The 19,836-nt window shown below is 41.3% G+C and overlaps 1 protein-coding gene and 1 non-coding gene across 6 annotated transcripts in view; both read right to left on the bottom strand.

Annotated features, from left to right (window-relative positions):
- Positions 1-19,836, bottom strand: part of DYRK1A (dual specificity tyrosine phosphorylation regulated kinase 1A) — a 142,154-nt gene that overhangs the window by 95,658 nt on the left and 26,660 nt on the right. The gene's annotated exons all lie outside the window — the stretch shown is intronic.
- On the bottom strand, positions 3,445-3,516 carry TRNAC-ACA (transfer RNA cysteine (anticodon ACA)). The gene has a single exon. It is a non-coding gene; the product is annotated as a tRNA-Cys (tRNA).

Consider the following 19,836-nt stretch of genomic DNA (forward strand, 5'->3'; position numbering starts at 1 on the left):
AAATGGACTTTGCAAACTACAGATAAAATTTTCTTTCTAAAGAAGCTTAAAAATCCAGTCATATTTTAATTTTTTTCTGGGAAAAAAAAAAAACCCTACAACGAATTTTTTATCTTTTCCCCCACAAATGGAACCATTCACAAATTATGGAGCAAAATTAGATGCTAATGAAAAACATGTACTATCCTTACCACAAAAACCTCCCATAATCCTCAAAATCTTTTACAGTATGTTTTAGCTCACATTTTGCCAAAGGCAATATAATAGTCTATGAACAATCTAGGAACTGAGCTTAAGTGGTTTTTGAAGCTAAACTTACAAACCATTTTTCTAGTTGTCTGAAAATCACTGCATAAAATTAACTTACAGCACATGTGCAGGGAGGGCTAACAATTTCAGCAAGCTTGAGTTCTGGTGCATGGTATGCTCAGGGAAGTATAGACTTGGTCTCTTGGTGTCTGTTCTTTCTTTCTCAAAAGAAGTCAGGGAGACGAGAGGGGAGGGGAGGAAAGGGAGGGTGGAAGGATATGAAGACACCTAACTGAAAGTACTACTGTGCTGAGATTTATAAAATCACTACAAATCTAAAAAAAAAAAAAAAAAAAAAAAAAACTAGAGTGGCAAAACTGTGATTGAAATGAATGCATCAGCGTGATATGGCAAACCCAGATTAACTCAAGAGTTAATGAACTAAGGGCTTTCCTTGTGGCTCAGCTGGTAAAAGAATCTGCCTGTAATGCAGGAGACCTGGGTTGGGAAGATCCTCTGGAAAAGGGAAAGGCTACCTACTCCAGTATTCTGGCCTGGAGAATTCCATGGACTGTATAGTCTATGGGGTCACAAAGAGTCGGACACGACTGAGTGACTTTCACTTTCTTTCATTTAATGAACTAAATGGCAGTCATTGATGTATTTTCTAAAGACACAAAGTTTTATACTGATGGAAAACTAAAAATTATATCTAGTTTCAAAATAACTATAGTAGTAGGGAAGTATTACAAACAGCGGGCCAAAAAAAAAATCAGTACATACAAGCTGATACAAGCTTCAAAAGTACTGGTAGGAACTATCTTATTTCTTAAGCTGGGTGGAAGTACACAGCTGTTGCTTATTATCTTTTAATTTTATGTGTTATATATTCTCATATTAGCGATTTTAAAAATTTAACCCGCAGGAAAAAATAAAATGCAAGAGGCTTAAAAGGACAATTCAGATAATACAGAAGATGTCTACTAAGAATAAGACACACACACAAAAAAATAAGCTACAAAAATGAAAACAAAGTTGTGTGTGTGTGTGCTGAGTGGCTCAGTCATGTCTGACTCTTTGCGACCCCATGGACTATACAGTCCATGGAATTCTCCAGGCCAGAATACTGGAGTGGGTAGGCGTTCCTGTTGAAAGACCTAAAATTTTATTCCATGGAACAAATTACAATGCGGTTATATTCAAATTATACACTGTGACCCGCTTTCCTTATAAATTTCTGCTCATTTACACTAATAGAGTAAGGAAGTCATAGAAGAAAATGTCTTTATTTCAGATAATAATTTCAGAAGTAGACTTTCAAGAATTAAAATAGCCAAAGGAGTCATACCTAACACACAAGAAAAACAATCTATCACCCTAATTCCCAAAAAGACGATCCAATGGGATACGGGGGGGAGGAAAAAAAAACCTTTTCACTAACTGGGGATTTCAAGAGAAATCCTAAAAATCAAGAATATTTATGACTTCCTCTAGAATTCCGAGGAAATACCCACAGTCTTAAAAAAAGAAAAAAAAAAAAAAACTGAAACGCAAAAAGCACAAGATTTCAAATCAAAATTATGAGTAAAACTGCAGAGAAGAGGACCTTCACTATACCCCAACCACGCAGCTGAGACACACCTGAAAGCAGGCCCTCTTACTTCACCAGCGGGGATACCAGGGGTCAGACAGATCAAGCAGCCTGGCCTAAGGTCACAGTGTGAGAACTCTGGTCCCACACCAAAGTTCACTTCTTTCTGCCACTGCAAGATCCTCTCACTAGGGATCACTGAAATGGTTATAAGAAAATTACAAACCTGCAAGAATCTAAGTGACTAAGCCTGATTTTAAGTCTCACCATTTACTCTTCCGACTCAACCATGCCAAACACGAATAAAATTCATAAGTAGTAAATTAATTTGTAAAAAATATTTCAGTTTAGGAGAATGAAAAAGTAACTTTCCTGAAAAGTCAGACTAGCAGAGGAATTCTGATTATAACATGTAACAGATTGCCATATATTCCTTTAAAAAAACAAAAACTGAAGACAAGTTGAGAAGAGTGTAAAAACCAAGAGTAGGTAAGTCATTTTTGCACTAAAGCCTCAGGCAAGATAAAAGAACATGAAGGACGATACACCTGGGTCTTGGATCATATGACTCCATTGACATGTTAGAAGCGGGAGCAGTTGATACATGGGGTTTAAGGAGAGAGAAGGATGTGATTTCTCATGAAACTGAAAATAAAGAACACAACTCTGAGTAAGCATTGGAGAGAAGGTTCAAGAAATAAGATCTGAGTGGATTAAATAAATAATGCCCCAATTGTGGCTACCTCAAGCACCAAGTTACCTGGCCTCTCCAGGACAACATCTGGGCTAAACTGAGACAAAATTAGGCACTGTATATTTGGCTACAGCAATAAGCACAGGAAAACAGGAGGGAAATAACTCATAGGCATATTATCTGTAACAACGCAGAATGCATTGACAAGTATCTTTTTTAAGACTGGAGAGCAGAGACTGAGAAGTTTCTAGTGGTGGTGGTGTAGTCGCTAAGTTATGTCCGACTCGCAACCCCATGGACTGTAGCCCACCAGGCTCCTCTGTCCATGGGATTCTCCAGGCAAGAATACTGGAGTGGGTTGCCATTTCCTTCTCCAGGGGACCTTCCCAACCCAGGAATCGAACCCAGGTCTCCTGCACTGCAGGCAGATTCTTTACTGACTGAGCTATGAGGGAAGCCTCATAGGAGTAGGCTATGACCAAAAAAAAGTACTTGTACCCTGCCACTAATTCAAAACATATAAACTACCACTGATACTGTGGCCTTCCTGGTGCTTCAGATGGTAAAGAATCTGACTGCAATGTGGGAGATGCGGCTTTGATCCCTGGGTTGGGAAGATCCCCTGGTGAAGGGAATACTACCCACTCCAATTTTCTCGCCTGGAGAATTGCACGGACAGAGGTTACAGTCTGTGGGGCCGCAAAGAGTCAGACACCTGAGGGACTGACACTTTCACCGATACTGTATTTTGCTTGCCATCTTTTGTCTCTTTTGAAAGTGAAAGTGAAGTCACTCAGTCGTGTCCGACTCTTTGCTACCCCATAGACTGTAGCCCACTAGGCTCCTCCATCCATGGGATTCTCCAGGCCAGAATACTGGAGTGGGTTGCCATTTCCTTCTCCAGGGGATCTTCCCTACCCAGGGATCGAACCTGGGTCTCCCGCATTGTAGGCAGACACTTAACCGTCTGAGCCACCAGGGAAGTTTTTGTCTCTTTTAGTGAGTGTGCAAACAATTATGTTCACAAGATTTATACAACCTTCAAGTCTATCAACATACCTACGTGTTTTCTCTTATATTCCAAGTTCCTCAAACTTGAATATTCAGACCACAGAACTTTTCAGGAACCTAACTTGCACTACAGGAGAACATTAAGTACTATTTTAGTTACGTGTGGAATTAAGCAGACTTCCAAAGTGCAACTTGCCCCCAGCCCACCTCTCTCCTTCAAAGTTTCAGGCCCACGTTTCTGAGAGTCCTATGAACTGAGCTTGATGTCCCAGTTATTTTCGTTTCCCACTTATTACTGCACATGACAGATATTGTATTTAATGGACACATAAGCATTTTCCTTTAATTCACTTAGTTCTCATAAATAATCACATAAATTAAGTAGCACTATTACCCGGTTTCACAAGTGAAGAGACTAAGGCCCAGAGAAGTGAGGTTGCACAGAGCCACACAGGACTCTTTTAGAGATGAGATTCAAATTCAGCCAAACGGACTCCAAAGTTGTCGATCTCAGACCCCACATTAAACTGAGTTTATGATCTCCTGACCCTACTCTTCCAACCAAAAAAGAAGAGCAAAGAACATGTAGGACAGGGAAAAAAAATCCACTTCTCCCTCCTGTGTTCTCAGTTTTGTTCAATGGGGTTCACCACACCCCAGTCTCCCAAACTAAAACCCTAATAACCTGGGACCTCTTTCCTACTGTGTACCCCACATCCAATCCATGCAAATTCTCCTGTTGGGAAATTCCCTGGCAGTCTAGTGGTTAGAACTTGGTGCTTTCACTGCCGGGGCTCAGGTTCAATCCCTGGCTAGGAAACGAAGATCCCACCGGCCACACAGGGCAGCCCCCTCCACCCCAAAAAAGTGAGCTCTGTGAACCATCCCAGCAAATGAATAAAACCTAGGGAACTGGTCCCAGAAACCTCCAGTCTATCGCCAGTCTTGGTGTCGGAAGTGGATGGTCTCACAGGACTGAGCCCTTTACCTGTGAGGTCTGATTCTCCTGGGCAGACAGTGTGAGAACTGGGCTGAATGTTCGGACACCCTGCTGGCATCTGAGGATTGCTTGTGTGAAAAAGTCCCTCCCCCATGAAACACACACACAGACACGCTGAAACTGGGCACAGGAACCCTTTGCAAAAAGGAATTAAAAGCAAAGTGATACAAATAAATTCTCTCTCTCTCCTGCGGCTGTGCTTGCTTCCTATCGCCTGCACACCATGCACTCAGACTCTGTTCCTCAGCTCGATCCCGCTCACAAGAGGACTGGGCCTCCCCGGTGCCTCACACAGTGCAGACCTCGCCTGCACTGCAGGAGGCCCGGTTCCCTCCCTGAGTCGGGAAGGTCCCTGGGAGGAGGGCATGGCGACCCACTCCAGTGTTCTGGCCTGGAGAACCCCATGGACAGAGGAGCCTGGTGGGCTACAGCGCATGGGGCCGCAAAGAGTCGGAGGTGACGTAAGATGAATTGAAACGGGGTGCCCATGACCCCTCAGGTGCTGCTCTAAGAATCAGGCACTGTTGAGGCCCAGTGCATAGTGTCGCTCCTCCTTACATTTCCCTCCCTAACCTGAACAGCTGCAGTGATCGCATGCAAGCATTTTATTTTAGAAACAAAGCGTATCTGTCAGACTGAAGACCCTTAGGAAAAGTAACACCCAATCCCTGAAAGCCTGCAATCCCTTCTCATAACTAGCTTCTAAGAAATGCAATAAAAACCACTATGCTTGCTCTTTCCTTTCTGATAGCACCGACTTTTCTAAGTAGCATGGTCTAAAATATTTACATATATATGTGAGTGTATACACATATAATTTAATTTATAAAATATACATTACATATAAATAGTTTATGTAAGTGCATTCATATATATACTTGGTTATATGTACTTTTATAAATTATATATAATTATATAAACCACTGAGTTTTTAATTATCCTTGAATTTCAAAAATACAGAAAAATAACAAGGTCCAGAAATAATCAAAAACACACACTATTATTAACAGTTTACATTTTCTTCCAGCAAGCCTATTACTAAGAGTAGTAAAACGAGTTTAGTCTTACTTATTTTCTGTGCTAGACCTTGGGGAACTTAAAGGAAACTGCTGTCCCCTGAAAAATTCTTACAATGTGTGGCCCTATGTTTCAGGTGCCAGCTGTCCTCCAACTGGTGCCTCTGTCACTTTGGCCCCAAAGCCAGGTGCTGGCCTCCAGTTCCGTTGTCCGGCCCCTCCGCTGGTTTTTCTAAACATCCTTCCCTCTTAGAAGGAGTATGTCAAAGGTTTGCCCAGACTTTTCATTAGCTCCTCTACCCGCTCACTCAGTATCTAGTCCAGAGCTGCAGGATGTTGGCTACAGGGCCACATTACCACCTCAACTCTTTATGCCTAAAAGGCATCCAACCCCTTCCTGACACAACTCACATTCCCATCTCTTCCCACCCCCCACAACCATTCTAGAAACTGCTGAATTCTTTAGCTACTCTAAACAATCTCGCTCAATCCTATAGATTTTCAAAATGCCTAATGCCTTTCCATTCTTCTCCATGCCTACTGTATCATCCCCGGTCCAGGTCCTTATTTCACGCAATTAGAGATGCCTCCTAAACTCAGCATCTCCTAGGCCAGATGGTATGCCAGTAACACTAGGGGAGGTTCCCAGAACCAGACTGCAGACTCCACTCCCAAAGATCCTGATTCAGGAAGCAAGGAGAAGGACTAAAGAACCTGCCCGGGTTTTGTTTAGTTTTTGTTTTAATATTTATTTACTTGGATGCAGTGGGTCTTAGTTACAGCACTCAGGATCTTTAGTTGCAGCCTGCGAACTCTTAGCTGGGGCATGCGGAATCTAATTCCCTGACCAGGGATCGAAGCCCAGCCCCCCGCATGGGGAGCCTGGAATCTTAGCCACTGGACCGCTGGTGGTCTTTTTTTTTTTTTAAACTCTTGAGCACGGCCGGATTTGGGAACTATTTTACTTAAGGACAGCTTACCCCTCATCACATTTTATCACCCATTTAGCTGCTGTACACAAACATCGCCGAAGCACAGACTTTCAACCTGGATTTAACGCATCTGTGACTTAGGAACATTAGTCAAATCTTACTGACCTGAACTCAAGAGCTCAGCGTGGCATTCCATAAAATGACACCCTCCATCTGCATTGATGCTCAATCTTTTCCCCTAACTAAAAGTCACCCTTTCTATGCCTGATCTTTCCCTAAATCCTAGCCACTCTTCAACACCAACTCATTTCTCCCTCATCCAGCTTAAAGACACTCCAGTTTCTCTTCTGAACCTCTGTTTACCTATGGACCACTATATTTTGTTAGTTATTTATGTTATAGTCTTACTCAAGCGTTACTATCTACTGCTTGGTGAATCTCAGTCTCAAATTTCTATTATATCCTAATAGATGTTCAATGAGCACACTGGATTAATAGAATAAACAACATGGAAAATACTGCCTTGTATAGAAAAAGTGGGTTATAAAGTAGTATGCAGATATACTTATTTTTAAAAAGGAGAGAAGAGTAACTGTGTGCAGAAAAAAAAAGAACTGACAGGTTACACACAAAATGCAAACAGCAGTTATCTCCAGAAAGAAGAGCTGCAGGAAACTATTGTTCTTATTTTCTCAAGTTTCTAAAATGAATGTGTTATTTTGTAATGAAACAAAATCTTATACCTAGAATTTTAAACCTTAGCTAAATCTTAACCTAGAATTTCCTCCTTTTTTCTGGTCGCACCATAGGGAATGTGGGATCCTAGGTCCCCAACTAGAGACTGAACCCACGCCTCCGGGCAGTGGAAGCAAGGAGTCTTAACCACTTCTGCCAGGGAAGGCCCAACCTAGAATTTTCTTGATCAATGGAAATTCGGTAAAAATGACTGACATGGGGCATCAACACAATCCTAATACATGTGACTGATTTGTGAATGTCAACATTTCCCAACCTACACTCCAAATTCCACTGGCCGCACTAGACTGGATGTTCAACCTTAGGGATCTCACTCAGTCATGCAGATCAATTATATACTATTATATACATAATATACGTGAACACAAGCTTTCGCAAAAGTATTGTTCCCATATAGTTTTCTTCATGGAGCACTGATTCACATTCTGCTTGTAGTCCTATTTTGCTTCATGTTCAATCTCTACTTTTAGAAACACATTTCATGATGAAAAATACAAAATTTATATACAAAAGCACATTATCAACAAAAACCTAGAAATACTAAAAATATTCAACACTAACAGAAAAGATGTACACTCACATATCATGTAAATCCTTTAAGTTCTTACAATATTATATAACATGAGGGAAAAAAATCATGCATTATATCTTATCAGAAAGAACTCAGAATCTTCATCAAAGCACAGTCTCAGGAAAGTAAAAGGGAAAAAAAAAAAAGAAAACGCACAGAAGAAACGCTGGAAGAAAACACATAAAATTATTAATAATGAATGTCTTTGGCTAATAACAGATTATTTTTAGTTTTCTTCCTTACACTTTTTAGCACATCACAACTTTTATAAATATGCATCTTCTTTTCATAATCAGGAAAAAAAATGGTCCAAGAAATTCATCCTCCATCCTAACAGAAAAGTCACCGTGAAATCTAGCTATGGGCCACAACTATGGAACAACCTTACGTCCCCTCCAGCTTTTAAAACTCTGGTCACTGTCCACAGTGAGACTCTCCCAGAAGCGCTCTGCATTGCTTAACCTGGTGTCCAAGGCCCAAAGCCATCAGGCTCCAGAGTCAGCATGCCCTCTGACACCTAGCGCCACTGCTTCCTAGGTGGTCTCGTGTCAGGCTCTGAACTCCCAGGTGCCTAGTATCCTCATTTACAGTGAGGATGATCCCATAAAACCGCACCGTTAAGATCACACACCATTTAAAACGCGGCACGGTAAGCACACACGACGTGTTCCCTTTGGTACACCGGCATGTTTTATACTGTCACGAGGACCCCCACCTTTCCAGTCCTATCTCCTTTTATATATGTGCTTTCCTTCAACGTCCACTTGAGCCACAAAGGGCAAAGCTCATCCCCCAAGTATCACTTTCCTGCTGAAACTACTTCCTTTCCTGCCTGTCAACACCATTTCCTAAGTCCAAGGCCAGTGCCTTCTCCTGCAGAAAGTCTCCCACCAGCACCCCTCAAGCCCACACAGCAGTACTGACACGGGGACTAGGGCCCTAACTCTGCCTTCAATGGAGCTAACAACTGACGCGCACGATGGCACCTAGCCCCAGAAACCGGGGAAAGCCCTGCTCACCTCCCACTCCAGGAGGCCAGCTTCCTCAACTGCAGCAGACTCTGGACACCCACACCAAGAGAGGAGAGAAACAATGTCATCATCAGCAAACCACATCGCCACAAATACCTGCTTTGGGGTTGCTTTGTTGACACAAATGAGTTAAAAAATTTTTAAATATTTAAAACAAGATAATAAGCACAGTGAAGTCATATCTGCAATTTAATCATGAAACAAATGACTTGGCTAACTCATTTCCATGTGAAAGACACAAAATTGAGAATTTCTGATAGAGAGAATGATATAGGAGCTAAAAAATATTTTATAGAATTATCAATTCTCTATAAATGGCTATCAACAGAAAAGGCTTGGACATAGTTTTTGTTTCTTGTTTGGGTCTTTTTTTTCTTCCCTGTGAAACACTAAACCTCTTTTCTAAAGATAATATTTTTAAATGTGGTGTTATTTATACTGAAAATGTTAGTAAACCAGGTGGGCAAAATAAGGACTATGGAAGCAAGAGGACAAGGACATGAGTGTTAATTACATTCTCTACTTTTACGTATGTTTGAGGTTTTTAATAACTAAAAAAAAGTTTTAATAAAATCAGTGATGTGTGAAATACGTTCAGAAATACAATTTTTTAAACTATCAAATAAATGACAAAAAAGAAGCTAACTAAAAAAAATTTAAAGATGTGATATTGTAAGACAAGACTTACAAACATACCATGACTAAGCAAAATCTGCTTTTTTTATTCTTTTGTTTCTCTTTGGGGAGAGAAGATAGAGGTTAAAACTGCTTGGGAAATTATTTTACATAAATGTTTTATATAAATCACTAACAAAGATTTACCTAAATAAACTGATTCCTATAAATTTTTCACTGGGACATTTGCGATAATAAATGTATAGCTGTGATATGGAAATTCAGGGAGTTGGGGTAAAATTCCCTTTAGGGTGTCATTGGCTAACTCCGTGAGATCAATGAAGCACAAACTTCCTAGTGCCAAAGTCCACAAGACAGATAGATCCCCCTACTAGTTTTAGCAGCTAACATTCTCCAGCCACTCTTGGAGGGGGGAAAAAAAATTTGAACATTTTAACAACTTGCCCCAAAATTTCCTCTTGCTGCCCAAGTCATAACAGATGTCTGATCTTCCTACTTTTTCACATTACAAAGAGTAACACATTTTTTGTGGCAGCTAATACAGATGAATTATACAGTAACACTGAATTTAGTGTCAGACTGAAAGCAAGAGGTCTTCAGTTTCATTTAATCCAAATCAATCCTTTAGTAGATGTGGAAACTCAGGTCTAGAGGTTATGTGCCTTACTTAAGAGGATTTGAAAGTAAAACCAACACCAAAAAAATCAGATTATCAAATCAATGATAAAAGCAAAATAATATTTACCATTTTAGTTGAGCATTCAAACTCCACTGCTACATAGAAATATGGGCAAATATGTATCTGCACAACATAAGCATACTTATTTTTATTTTCATATAAATGAAAATACACAGGACAATGTCCAGAAAGATAACTAAATGCATTCAGCAGCCGTAGCTATCTTCAGGACAATGGGACAGAGATGGTGGCTGGGTAGAAGTCAAAAGAGGGACCACCATACACAGAAGTGCCATCATTTATGCCTACTGAAAAAAATGAAAAGTAATTTTAAATACCTGCATACAAATAAGATCCTAAAAATCAGATGATGTCAAGACATGATTAGTTTCAAATTTATCATTCATTTCCTCAACAAATGTGTGCTGAGAACTGGAAATGTATAGGTGAGAGTTACCGTCACTGTGACTGCCCTCAGGGAGCTCACAGTCCAACATGGGAACAGGCAAAATCACACCAACACCTAACTACAATGCATGCTCACATGATGAGAGAAAGTGATTCTGAGGGAAAGGACAGACTGCCAAGAGGAGATCAATGAGAGGAACCCATTTGAGGAAGGGGGTATCAGAAACAATTTTTCCAAGAAACTGGCAGATGAGACCAGGATTTGTAGTCTTTATATGCGTAAGGCTTCTGAAGTTCACAATTCTTTCAATTTCTAGAGCCATGTAAGAGACAGGGTGAGAAAACTCAGAACTTCTGAGAAAGTAACAGGTGAACAGGGATCTGGGAGTACGAAGGCCATTCAGCCCAGAGTGTGAAAGACAAAAATATCAGTGACCAGACGTCTCCACATAATTTAGCAAGTCTCATGGGTGGAGTGAACTGACTCTGACTTGCTCCCTGTAGTTAAAGAGGACAGGACTAAAGCCAAGAGTAAGGAGAATGCTGCAGAAGGACAAGTGGCAAACAAGGGCAAGAAGGCAGGCACCGAGTCACGGAAGAGCTATGTCGACTGCCAGCCCCCGTCACTGCACCCGCAGAGCCTGCGGCCCGCAGGGTCGGCCTGGGTGGCCCCGATTCCAACACCAGGTGGGAAGCAGGGTACCGTTACTCCAGAGCCCACCCCTCTGGCCTGACCTTCACCCAGAGGTTCACAGCACTGTTTAAAACTGCCTGTTCCATAAAATAGAATCAGAGAAACAGAATTTTAAAAGAAAACTACCTCTTCACTTTTTTTTTTCTTGCCCTGGTTCTCTGGGAACAACTTTGCAACATGGTGGAGGGAAGCAAAAATCCAAGCAAAGAATAGGAGGTCCTATGGAGATGTGAAGGTCAAGATTAGACTTTCAAGCAGCTGAAGCACCTTGAATCTTTGGGGGACAGGGCAACAGAGAGAGGAGAGCTATGCAGAAAGGGGTCTCCAAAAGTCTGCAGAGAGAGCCAAAAAGAGCAGAATATCCATGGGCCAGGTGAGTCTACCCAAAACTTAGCACAGAGGGACTAAGAGGCTGAGGGAAGAACAGAAATGAGCAGGCAGGGAGAGACTGGAGTCACAGTGGGGAGAATTCTTTAACAGAGATTTACTGTGTTAACGTGACTGAGCCCCGAGGTGCCCAGACAAGTAATTGGTCAAACATTATTCTCGGTGTGTCTGGAAGGCTGTTTCTGGATAAGATTAACATTTGAATCTGCAGACTGACTGCTCTAATAGGGGTGGTTCTCCTCCAGTTGGGTGAGAAGAGAAGAAAGAGGCCCTTCCACAGCTAAGAGAGCGCTCCTGTCCGACTGCACTGGGCTAAGACTTCAACGCTTTTCCTGCCTTTGGACTCAAACAGAAACATCAGCTCTAAAATTTGGAGCCTGCTGGCCTTCTGACTAGAACTTAAATCACCAGCTTACGGGTCTCAGGCCTTCAGACTCTGACTAGAACTACACCATCTTGCCAACTGCAGAGTTGAGGACTTCTGAGCCTTTATAATCACAAGAGCCAAGAAGAGACATGGGTTCAATCCCTGGATCAAGAAGATCCCCTGAAGCAAGAAATAGCAATATTCTTACCACTCCAGTGTTCTTGCCTGGAGAATTCCATGAACAGAGTCGTCTGGTTGACTACAGTCCATGGGGTCACAGAGAGTCGGACACAGCTAAGCACTTGAGCACACAGCACACAATCAAATACAAACCCAAACATAAACCCCAGGTGACCAACCAGCCCTGCAGAACTAACACTGACATTCTTAGAAAGAAAACAGTATTCAATCAAAAATTAGTAAACAAGAAACAAAAAATGTGATCCACAGTCAAGGGGATAAAAGAGGCAACAGAACACCAACTCAAGGTTGGAGGAGATGTTACATTTGGCAGAAAACAACTTTACAGCAGCAACTTCACAACTCTGCATTTTATACGAAGAATTAAAAGAAAATATGTTCCAAAACTTCAGGAACTTTGCTCTTTAATGTGTGAACAGAGTATCTCAGCAGAAAAATTGAAACTACAAAAAATAAAAGAAAATAATAAAATCACAGGAGACAGTGAGAAAATAGTAGAAAAACATTTGAAGAAATCATGGCTAAAACCTCTCAAATTATAATTACACCCAGACATGTCACAGGCAAACAGTTTAAAACCAAATACAAAAAGAAAAATCTTAAAAGTGGCCAGAGAAAAAAGTATAGACAGAGAAAAACAAAATAGTAATTACAACTAACATCTCATTGGAAACAATGGAAGCCAGAAGACAGTGGAACACCACCATTAATGTGCTCAGTGACAACTACCACCAATGTGGAATTCTATACCCAGCTAAAATAAACTTAAAGCACCAAGGCGCAATAAACAGACAATTCTTTGCCAGCAGACCCAAACTACAAAAACCACTGAAGAATGTTCTTCAGGCTGAGGGGAAATGATACTGGATTGAAACAGAAAACTATACAAGAAATGAAGAATGCCAGAAATGGTAAATAAGTAGGTAAGTTTTCAAAATGAGTATTTTTTCTTTCCTGTACTTAAGACTATTGTTTAAAACAAAACCTATAAATGGCAGCTTAAAATGTGCTTGACGCTAAAATCACAAGATTGTAACATATGCAGGAATAACACGTGGTAGGAGTAAGAAAACGTGGCAACAACCGCACCAAGGGGGAGGCAGGCAAACAGCCCGACAGTGTTTACGGTCGCCACATTTGGGAAATGGGGAATGGGAGGTGCAAAGTGTCATCAAGATGTGAACTCCCCTCAATATACAGAACACCTTCAGAAGTTCCTGTGAAGCTCATGCACACTAACTACAAACACACAGAGAAACCCTTCATCCCAAGACAAACTCAGCGGGTAAACAACCAAATTTCACACCCAAGGAATGAGAAATAATAGAACCATCTGAAAAAAACTTCCAAATATGTATCTTGAGATGCTTAGAAAAAAGAGTCAATTTTTTATTAAGGGTGACCAAAAAATCAGGCAGGTTCAAGAAATAACCAAGTATTAAAAGTAACACACACAATAATACATGTATGTTCACAGCTGGCTCACGACAGAAAAACACTGCGCTGGTACTTTCCGGTCTATGTCTGACACCTTTTCTTTTTAAACACTGTTTACTCTATGTTCATCTTATTCAAAATGACCAGTCCAAAATTAGCTAAAAGAAGGTATAACATAATTAAAAAATATACTCCAACTGCAACACATTTTCAAGTTTGATACAAACTAGCAATTTTAGGAAAAGTGTAATCATAGTGTATTTGTCACTATTCTCCTACAACCTGCACCTTCTCACAAAGTCATTAAAATTCCTACATTGCTAAAATGTGTTTTAATAATTTGTATCATTTTCCTAATACTCATTTTTAACAAATCCTGATAAAAATTATTACTGTTGGATTGAGCCAGACCCATAACCTCCACTCTTAAGAGACTAGTAGCTCAAGAACCACTGTTATAAATGACATGTGAGGTACTAAAATTTGGGGCAATACCTCCCAATTTGAATACCAAATTTGAAAATCAAGCTAACGGTGAAAACGTGCATAATACACTATGAATTTCTACTGTAATGGGAAATATACTTACAAATATCTAAAAGTTACTATTTCAAAAACAACCTTCTTCTACTCTTCCATATAAGGTGGAGGTTTAGTCACTAAGTCATATCCAACTCTTGAGGCTCCTCTGTCCACACAATTTTTGCTCTTCTGTCCAAAAATCTGCCTGCAATCTATCAAGCTAAAAAAGGTCACTCTCCAAAAAAAAAAATCCACATCCTAATCTCTGGAACCTACAGACGCAATCATATTTTGAAACAGGTCTTTACAGATGTGACTAGGGTTCAGTTAAGGATCCTGAAATGAGGAGATGATCCGGGTGGGTCCTAAATGCCTTTACAAGTGTCCGTATGAGACAGCGCTGGACAGGTACCTGACATCAGAAGAGAAGGTAGTAAGACCACTGAGGCAGAGCTCAGAGTGATGCAGCCACAAGCCAAAGAATGCTGGCAGCCACCAGAAGCTAGAAGAGACAAGGCATAGAGTGTCTCTTAAGAGATGCCCCTGCACCGACCAACACTTCAATTTCAGCTCAGGGGTACTGATTTCAAGGTTTCTGGCTTCCCCAACAATCAAAGCATAGATCTGTTGTTTTAAATCATTAAGTTTGTGGTGATTTTTTACAGAAGCCACAGGAAACTAATCCAAAGAGATAAAGACCAATCTTAAACTATGTACACTTACAAACATCACCTATGAAAAATGCTTCAGTCTGTATTTGTATTCTTGGAGGATGTGGGAAAGTATGCTTAATTTAATATCAACATCTCATTTGGAATGATTTGCAATCTTAACTGCTTTTCTGTGAGTTCCTTCAAGCTTTAAAAAGACATAACCATTGGAAGACATAGAATGTAAAATCCCCACCACTTTCATGCTCAGTGAAACCCAATACGGAGCTATCCGATCTGGAAAACTTTAAGAAAGCTTTCACACACACAGCAACTGTTAAAATGCCAAACTTTCACTGTCAATGACATGAGGGCAGAAACTGTATTTGTGGCTTTTCACTACTTTATCCCTAACTTTTGGTACATCATCAAATGAATCAGCCTGTGTTGTATTTCCTGTCAAAATCTCCTACTACTGCGTGTTTTTCACACCACTCTTCCCCCTTTCTCTACCCTGCAGCTTCATCATGAACCCTCGGGTCTCTATCCATAATATCTCAATGGGTTAAGCAGCAACCATGCCCTTGTGAAAGCCAAGGCACACCTAATATGCTGAAAAGAAGGAATAGTCTGACGTCCTGGGTAGTCGTTTCACCAAGAAAAAAGCCATTTACTTCAACTTCTATGTACAAGCCGGATTTGGGTCTAACATTACCAAATGCTTCTCAATTTAGGTCAGTTGGTAAAGAATCCGCCTGTGATGTAGGAGATCCCAGTTCGATTCCTGGCTAAGGAAGATCCCCTGGAGACGGGAAAGGCAACCCACTCCAGTATTTCGGGCTGGAGAATTTCATGGACTGTACAGCCCACGGGGTCGCAAAGAGTTGGACACAACTGTGTGACTTTCACTTTCTTTCTTTTACTAACTGCTTCTAGGTTTTAAGATCCCATACTCTTTCCACTAAAGGACATTGCCCCCTCTCAACCACAGAACTGCTGCAGCTGATTAAGGAGATCTGTGTATGTGCCTGGCATAAGGTTTGCATCATCAAATTTAGTTCTGCTCCCCTTTACTTCAGAGAAGGGGCCACCTCCTTAACCTTCACAAGCTTCTCTATCATGTTACCTTCCTCACAAGGTCCAGACAATCCAAAACAGCGAGAGCGCAGAGTGTCCCGGTCCCTGACAGAGACTGGTCCCTCTGGGGTAGAAAGAAAAAGGGAAGTCCCTCCTTCTGTCTCAAACTGTGCTCTTCACCTTACATGACTTCTCCCATCTTCTGAACTTGAACATCGCATTCAGAACCTGCCTTGTAACAGTTGTAGAATACATCCCTTAAGAAGAAAATTCTCTTAAGAATGGTACTGTGATTTAATAGTCTTGTCTTCTCTACCAGGTTGTAATTTCATTACAGACAGAGACTGTATCACATTCAAGGCCAAAGAATAAAGCAGTTTCCCACACAGATGACACTGAAGATGTATTTAACTGAAGTCATCAAGTTGATATATGGTAACTTAACACGATGTTGAAACGAAAGTATGTAAATTATTTGGTTTGTGCTACACTGGTACTTATGCTAAGCAGCTAACTTTTCCAGAATCTCTGTTCAATTAGGCAAGGATCAAGAAGTCTAGATTTCTATCTTATAGTAATTTCCCAGCTTACTTCTAAATGGATATATGAGCACTTAACCTTATTTACCAAATAAATTAGCACAATACCTGGCATAAACTTAAAAATGCCACCTAACATTTCTGATGATGTTAATTTATGAAGCAATTTTAAGTACAACTTGTGTCATGTTCTCTGAACCCTACACAAAACCCGGTAGATATATAATTTTGCACTTTCACATGAGGCAACTGAGGTGTAGACTATCCAAAGCAGTGGTTCCCATACCATTGACATCTGCATCAAAATCACCCTCAGGGGCTGGTTAAAAATTCAGCTTCAGACACAGAACCATCAGAACCTCCAGAGGGTAGGGCCAGAACCTGTATTTTGAACAAGGGCCCCAGGCAATTTTCACACATGGCCAAATTTACGAACTTGTAAGAATTCAGAGCCCACGAGGTTTGATGGCATTTAAGAAAGAGCTTCGTTCTACTGGGCTCGTTTACCGAAGTGTACTAGGTGCCACTCCTCTGGGAAAGAGATGTCACTTGTGACAGAATGTGCACCTAAGTGTTTCCAGTAACACAGAATGCAGCGAAGATTAAACAACTCTTTACCTGGCTTGTATTTTGAGGAGACAAAGGTATAATCGGTTAGAGCTGGTTAGTTTTATGTCTATAAAATTATGTCAATAATTTCAGAACATACCTTTCAATATACTGAGCATTTTAATCCAAATGCCAAAATAATTTACTTCCTCTTTGTGTTAACTGTAAGATTTTTGCTAAACAAAAACATTCAGTAAAAAGCTTCCCCCAAAAGGATACTATGAAAGCTAAACGGTTTCCTCCACACTATCTGTAGCAGAGACAAGACAGTCATCTCCTTCCTCCACAGTTATCGTCACACACACAACTGCCCTGTTGGGTTCCCCTTTCCAACTTCCGCGGCAGCTGGGTATGGCCATATGAGCAAGTTTTCACAGAAGGAGTGTGAGAGAAAGCATGGGTTAACACTTCTGGTCTTTTAAGACAAAGAGCGAACGCTGCTCTGTCTCCTTACCTTCCTCAGAGTTGGTGCAAGGACAACAGAGATGAGGCCCGTCCCCAGGGTACCCTGAAGGATCAGGGAAGACGAAATCCCTGTCTCTCAATGACCCACTGGGGCCTCACCGCCGCCGACCCAGCAGTTCACCTGGAGAGGATTCTGTGTTCTCAGAGCCATGGAAGTGCTCCCAGTTACAGCAGCTTGACTGTGGACCCGAATACACTGCTCCTTGCATGGCAACGGGAACCCGTTCCCTCTGAATGACGACATCAGCTGAGGGCATTTCTAAGGTCTTTGACATTAAATGTTGCAAGCTGAAAGGCTCTTAAAAGATCATTTATGAAAGTCTAGAGGTTAAGAATCATGGTACGTAGGAGGAACACTGGACCCAGGCCTCCTAACTTTCCAGGTCACCTTCCATTCAACATTATGCTAAGATTAGATTCTAAAATCAGAAAAGAGAACGACACTTTTTAAAAAATAAACTTTGGGTTAATTTTATTGAGTCAACAAATAACCTACCCCAGCATCTGCCGGTTGCCAAACAATGTGTTTTCAGGTGAATGCAGATTTACAGAGACCTTTAGATTTCTGGCTGTACTACACCTTTAACTTTCCTGAGCCTGGACAAATTCCACAGAAAGCAAAACCAGGACCAAGACATTAACACTACTCTGAAAGACCTAGAAATACATCAACATAAATTTTCTTTACAAAAGGTGATATATTAGAAACTGCTCTTCTCCTTCTCCCACTTTGTGTGTGTTAGTCACTCAAGCTGTGTCTGAATTCTTCGCAACCCGTGGACTGTAGCCCAACCAGGCTCCCATGGAATTCTCCAGGCAGGAATATTGGAGTGGGCTGCCATTCCCTTGTCCAGGGGATCTTCCTGATCCAGGGGTCGAACCCTGGGCTCCTACATTGTAGGCAGATTATCTAACCGACTGAGCCCCTTCCCCCACTGTTGCCCCAAATTGCCCTTTCACTCATACCCCTCGCAAAGCGAGGAAAGCAGCAAACCCGCGTAGGGGTGTCCGGCCCACACTCTTCCTGACCAGAGAACAGGGGCACTGGGCGCCGCCTTCACCCCACCCTAACCCCCAGGGCCTGCCGTGCACAGGACACAGAGACGTGGGACCAGGCCTGGCTCCCAGGAGGGACAGGAGCACGTCCTTTCCTGGGCTACAAGGGATCCTGGTGAGCTGGGTGTGAACCAGCCGAAGAACAGGAGATTTTGCTAATGTAAAGCTGAAGGGTTTCCGAGACCAGAGTAGCGTCCGCTCTCACAATGTTTTGTCTGCCTGGATGCAAAATCACCATGGAGTAAAATGCTTTCACCAACCCTTGAGATTTTTAAAGGAAAATCTATTTGGCATAGGTAAAACCTTAGTATTAAAAAAACAACCTCCAAATCACACACTAAGGTTTTCCAGGATGGGGGTGGTGGCTCAGGTGCGGTGGGACAGGTACTAAGTCAGAATTACTCTTACAGAACAATGGTTCTCAACCTTCTTTCCTTCACTCCCATCCCCAGGAGGAAAGCTTTATTTAAATTAAATTTCTCCCTAACAAGAGGAATTAAAATTTGTGGAATAAGGTTTAGTCAGGTAGGGTTGAATTATGGAGGGTCACAAAACACTGTAGTACCTAAGATTTTTTTTCACTTCCCCATGTCCAAAAACAATTTTCCCCCCTTGGGGAGTGATATGGCCCCTTTGAAGAATGCAGCTGCAAAACCTAAAAATGGGATCCTCAAACTACACATCACCCAGACCCCTTCTCAGACATTTGGAAATGCCAAGTCTGGGGTTAGACCCAAAAACGTGCATTTCTTTAAGCTTTCCAGAGGACTCTGATATATTTGGTCACCGAGCCACAAGGAGCCACCCAATGTGACAAATTTCTATCGTCACACTCAAACCCAGTTAACAGGATGACCTCAACATGGAATCAAGATAAGAACTATTTAAATGAAATGAATATTCTGGGCATGAAGGATAGATCTATTCGGAGGCAGAAAAAAAAAAAAAGATCCTGAGCTGCCATTACAGAAGATATAGTTATCTGTCTCTTCTTTCTCCTGTACAAAGGACAATCACAGGGTTCCTGAAGAAACATCTATTTTATGGACTGCAACACATGGCCCCAAAGGACGTTCACATCCCTTATTTCACAAAGTACAGTACTCTGGGTTTTTATCTCGTGTTCTGGTACTCTAACTCAGGTGTGACTTGGAGTTGAGTAAGCCATAAAGGACTCCATTGTCTCGTCAATCTCCAAATTTCCATCATTATAAACCCTACCAAAATCATCAATCTGCAGTTTAACTGAATACAACAA

Source organism: Dama dama, chromosome 19, assembly GCF_033118175.1.
Source record: "Dama dama isolate Ldn47 chromosome 19, ASM3311817v1, whole genome shotgun sequence".
Classification (NCBI taxonomy): Eukaryota; Metazoa; Chordata; class Mammalia; order Artiodactyla; family Cervidae; genus Dama; species Dama dama.